The 5,577-nt window shown below is 48.8% G+C and overlaps 1 pseudogene; it reads right to left on the minus strand.

The window, feature by feature from the left end:
* Window positions 1-3,007: 3,007 nt before the first annotated feature.
* On the minus strand, window positions 3,008-3,944 carry LOC119922592 (annotated as a pseudogene).
* Window positions 3,945-5,577: the final 1,633 nt, after the last annotated feature.

A 5,577-nucleotide genomic window follows, 5' to 3' on the forward strand; every position in this document is an offset into this window, starting at 1 on the left:
AATAGAGTAATAAATATGTACAAGCACATATACATATATGCAGGTGCTGTGGGGAAGGGAAGGAGGTAAGATGGGGGGATGGAGAGGGGGACGAGGGGGAGAGGAAGGAAAGGGCTCAGTCTGGGAAGGCCTCCTGGAGGAGGTGAACTCTCAGTAGGGCCTTGAAGGGAAGAAGAGAGCTAGCTTGGCGGATGGGCAGAGGGAGGGCATTCCAGGGCCGGGGGATGACGTGGGCCGGGGGTCGATGGCGGGACAGGCGAGAACGAGGTACGGTGAGGGGATTAGCGGCAGAGGAGTGGAGGGTGCGGGGTGGGCTGTAGAAGGAGAGAAGGGAGGTGAGGTAGGAGGGGGCGAGGTGATGGAGACCCTTGAAGCCCAGGGTAAGGAGTTTCTGCCTGATGCGCAGATTGATTGGTAGCCACTGGAGATGTTTGAGGAGGGGAGTAACATGCCCAGAGCGTTTCTGGACAAAGACAATCCGGGCAGCAGCATGAAATATGGATTGAAGTGGGGTGAGGCACGAGGATGGGAGATCAGAGAGAAGGCTGATGCAGTAGTCCAGAAGGTATAGGATGAGAGCTTGAATGAGAAGGGTTGCGGTTTGGATGGAGAGGAAAGGGCGGATCTTTGCAATGTTGCGGAGCTGAGACCGGCAGGTTTTGGTGACGGCTTGCATGTGAGGGGTGAATGAGAGAGCGGAGTCGAGGATGACACCAAGGTTGCGGGCTTGTGAGACGGGAAGGATGGTAGTGCCGTCAACAGAGATGGGAAAGTCAGGGAGAGGGCAGGGTTTGGGAGGGAAGACAAGGAGTTCCGTCTTGAACATGTTGAGTTTTAGGTGGTGGGCAGACATCCAGATGGAGATGTCCTGAAGGCAGGAGGAGATGCGAGCCTGGAGAGAGGGGGAGAGAGCAGGAGCAGAGATGTAGATCTGGGTGTCATCAGCGTAGAGATGATAGTTGAAGCCGTGGGAGCGTATGAGGTCACCAAGGGAGTGCGTGTAGATAGAGAACAGAAGGGGACTAAGCACTGAACCTTGGGGAACCCCCACAGTAAGGGAATGGGAGGGGGAGGAGGAGCCTGCAAGAGAGACTGAGAATGAACGACCGGAGAGATAAGAGAAGAACCAGGAGAGGACGGAGTCTGTGAAGCCAAGGTCAGATAGGGTACTGAGGAGAAGGGCGTCGTCCACAGTGTCAAAGGCAGCTGAGAGTTTGAGGAGGATTAGGACGGAGTATGAGCCGTTGGATTTGGCAAGCAGGAGGTCATTGGTGACCTTTGAGAGGGTAGTTTCCGTGGCATGTAGGGGACGGAAGCCAGACTGGAGGGGGTTGAGGAGAGAGTTGGAGTTGGTCCCATCCTCCTGTCTCTCCTTGCTTCAGTCTATACTTCACTCTGCTGACAGGATTGTCTTTTTGTAGAAAAGCTCTGGGCATGTCACCCCCCTCCTCAACAATATTCAGTGGTTGCTTGTCAACCTTCGAATCAAGCAAAAACTCCTCACTCTCAGTTTCAGAGCTCTCCATCACCTCGCCCACTGCTACCTCATCTCGCTTCTCTCTTTCTATAGCCCAGCCCACATACTCCGGTCCTCTGTCGCTAACCTCCTCACTGTGCCTCATTTTCACCTGTCCCGCTGTCGATTCCTGGCCCACGTCCTGCCTCTGGCCTGGAATGCCCTCCCTAAGCACATCCGCTAAACTATCTCTCTTCCTCCATTCAGAGCCCTATGGAGAGCTCACGTACTCCAGGAGGTCTTCCCAGACTGAGCCCCCCTTTTCCTCTCCTCCAACTTCTGTCCCCATCACCCCCAACCCTCCCTCTGCCCTATCCCCTTCCCGTTCCCTTAACACTTGTGTATATTTGTACATATTTATTACTTTATTCATTTTATTAATGATGTGTACTCTCCCAAGCACTTAGGACAATGCTCTGCACATAGCCAGCACTTAATAAATGTCATTAAAAAAAGAGATCGTCTGGAAGAAGAATCTTCTTGGACATTTGGCAAGAAGGTCAGGCTAAGCCAAAATCCTTAAAATGATAGTAGTAGTAATAATATGTTGCCAACTTGTACTGCTTTAAGCTCGGGACATTATTCTAAGTGCTGGGCACTGTTCCAAGTGGTGCCATTAATACCACAACCAATGTCAACGTTCTGCCATTAATGAACGTGTATCTAACCCAGTGTTTAGACTGGGACTTGACATATAGTAAGTTCTTAGCAACTACCACGAAAATAAAACAAAACAAAACAAAATAAAAAAACCCCAAATGACCGTTTGGTAACTTCTACGGCTATGGGTTCCCCTGTAATGAGCGATCTTAGATTGTGAGCAGCCCCTGGGGATGGGACCATGTCTAATTCCCATATGTTTATTCTCCTCTAGTGCTTACAGTGCCCTGAACAGAGTAAGTGCTTAATAAATATTACTCGTTCATTCATTAAATCATATTTATTGAGCGCTTACTGTGTGCAGAGCACTGTACTAAGCGCTTGGGAAGTACAAGTTGGCAACATATTATTACTACTACTATCATTTTCAGGATTATGGCTTAGCCTGACCTTCTTGCCAAATGTCCAAGTAGATTCTTCTCCCAGACGATCTCTTTTTTTAATGGCATTTATTGAGTGCTGGCTATGTGCAGAGCATTGTCCTAAGTGCTTGGGAGAGTACGATATAGTACAGAATTAGCAGTTATGTTTCCTGCCCATAACACGTTTTACTCTCTCTACTGTCAGCTTACTCTGGGCAGGGAACCTGTCTAACAATTCTGCTGCACTGTACTCCCCTTATCAGTAAATATATTAATCCATCAACCACTTAGTCAATGGAATTTACTGAGCGCTGACTTTCTAAAGGGTTAGGAGTGCCAGGGAGGAAATGGAGGGAGAGGAGGACAGTGAGGCGAGGATTGAAAGAGAAAGCTGTGTACTGAGGAACATTTTGGCCAAACCTTCCCTGAAGGAGAGCTCTCTGTACACATCCACAGCAAAGAGAGATAATCAGTTCACCCCAGAAATGAAGTGGATAGAGAAGATCTTACCCGGGGCAGTCTTCATGTCCTGGTTCCTCAGGTTGTATATGAGGGGGTTCAGGGTGGGGGGCATTACTGTGTAGAACACAGACACCAGCAGGTCCAGCGTCGATGGCGAGGATGAGGGTGGCTTCAGATGAGCAAATGCACTCATGAAAAGAAACAGAGAGACCATGGCGAGGTGAGGCAGACAGGTGGAGAAGGCTTTAGTCCGGCCCTCGGTGGCCGGCATCTTCAGTACCACCAAGAAGATGCATACATAAGACACAAGGATGGATACAAAGCAGCCCAAATACTAAATAGAACTGAGGACAAGAACACAAACCTCTTCTCGGGCCTCTCCAGAGCACACGAGTTTGAGCAACTGGGGGACGTCAGAAGAACTGGTGGATGATGCAAAGCCCACAAAAGTGGGAGGGAAAAATGGCAGCAGTGTGCATCAGGGAGTAAAGACTCCCGCTGAGCCAGGAGGCGGAGACCATCTTCCCACAAACCTCTTGGTCCATGATGATGCCATAGCGCAAGGGGCAGCAGATGCCTGCGTCGTGGACATAGGACATTGCTGTAAGGATGAAAACTTCTGAACTGCCAAAAAGATACATTAAAAGGACCTGTGTAGTACACCCCAGGAAGGAGATGGATCTGCTGTTGGTCACGGAGCTGAGGATGGACTTGGGGACTGTGGCAGTGATGTAGCAGATATCTAAGAGGGAAAGATTCCTTAGGAAAACGTACATGGGAGTGTGGAGACGCTGGTCGAGGACGGTGATGATGACGATAAGGAGATTACCTGTCAAGGCCACCGGATAGACCAGGAAGAGAAGCACGGCGTGGACCAGCTGCAGCTCCCGGACGTCTGAGAACCCCAGAAGGAGAAATTCCATCACAATGGAGATATTGACCATTTTCTACTTGGATTTCCTGGGAACAATGCGGACAGGAAATGAGAAAGTGGTTAATTGGAATTCATTTAGAATTCCAGCTGGATGCTCAATTGGAAAACACACTATTCCTCAACTTCTCATTCATTCATTCATTCAATCGTATGTATTGAGCGCTTACTATGTGCAGAACACTGTACTAAGCGTTTGGAATGTACAATTCAGCAATAGAGGCAATCCCCACCTACACCAGGCTTGCATTCTAGAAGGGGGAGACAGACATCAAAACAAGTGAACGGGCATCAATATAAATTAATAGAATTATAGATAGGTACGTATATACCCAAGTGCTGTGGGACGGGGAGAAGTGGGTAGAGCTAAGGGAACACGTCGGGGCTCTGTGGAGGGGACGAAGAGCTGAGGAAAAGGGGGGCTTAGTCTGGAAAGGCCTCTTGGACGAGGTGAGCCCTCAGAAGAGGTTTGAAGTGGGGAAGTGAGATTGTTTGATGGATTTGAAGAGGGAGGAGGGAGGACGTTCTAGGTGCTTATGAAAGGATTTTGGTCAAGAGACGTAGCGTGGCCTAGTGGAAATAACCTAGGCTTGAGGGTCAGAGGACCTGTGTTCTAATTTCCATCTATTCTCATTCATTCATTCATCATTCAATCGTATTTATTGAGCGCTTACTGTGTGCAGAGTATTCTCTCTGCAGAGTAGTGCAGAGTAGTGTGCAGAGCAGTATTCTCCATTTACTCCCCTGGAGAACCATTTCACTCCTATGGCTTCCACTACCTCCTCTATGCAGATGATACCCAAATCTATAGCTCCAATCCTGGTTTCTCTCTTTCTCTCTTCAGTCTCACATTTCCTTTTGCCTTCAAGACATTTCTACGTGGGTGTCCTCCCACCAACTCTAGCTTAACATGTCCAAAACAGAACTCCTTGTGTTCCCACCCAAACCCTGTCCTCCCCCTGATTTTCCCATCAGTGTAGATAGCACCACCATCCTTTCTGTTTGAGAAGTCCATACACCTGGAATTATCCTTGAGTCCTCTTTTTCATTCAACCTCTTGGTCCCACCTTCACAACATTGCAAAAATCTGCCCTTTCGTCTCCATCCAAACTGCTACCACGTTAATGCAATCACTCATCCTATCCTTCCTATGTTACTCCATCAGCCACCATACTGTCCTCCCAACCTCTTTTCTCTTCCCTCTCCAATAGATCCTTCACTCTGCTGCCCCGATCATTTTTCTACAAAATCCTTCAAGACATGCCACCCAATTTCTCAAGAAACTCCAGTGGTTGCCCATTCAACTTTGCATTCAACAAAAACACCTCACTATTGGCTTTAAAGCACTCCATCACCATACCTCTCCTATCTCATCTCGCTACTCTCTTTCTACAACCCAACCCGCACACTTTGTTCCTCCAGTGCTAACCTTCCCACTGTTCTTGGGTCTCGCCTGTCTGACCACCGAACTCTCACCCACGTCCTGCCTCTGGCCAGGAAATGCCCCCCTCCTCAAATCCGACAATTACTCTTCTCACTTTCAAGAACTAATTGAAGGAACAACTCCTCCAAGAGCCCTTCCCAGACTAAGCACCCCGTATCCCCTTCGTCCACTCTCTTCTGCATTACCCTGAGTTGCTCCCTTT

The sequence above is a fragment of the Tachyglossus aculeatus genome, unplaced genomic scaffold, assembly GCF_015852505.1.
Source record: "Tachyglossus aculeatus isolate mTacAcu1 unplaced genomic scaffold, mTacAcu1.pri scaffold_114_arrow_ctg1, whole genome shotgun sequence".
Taxonomy (NCBI): Eukaryota; Metazoa; Chordata; class Mammalia; order Monotremata; family Tachyglossidae; genus Tachyglossus; species Tachyglossus aculeatus.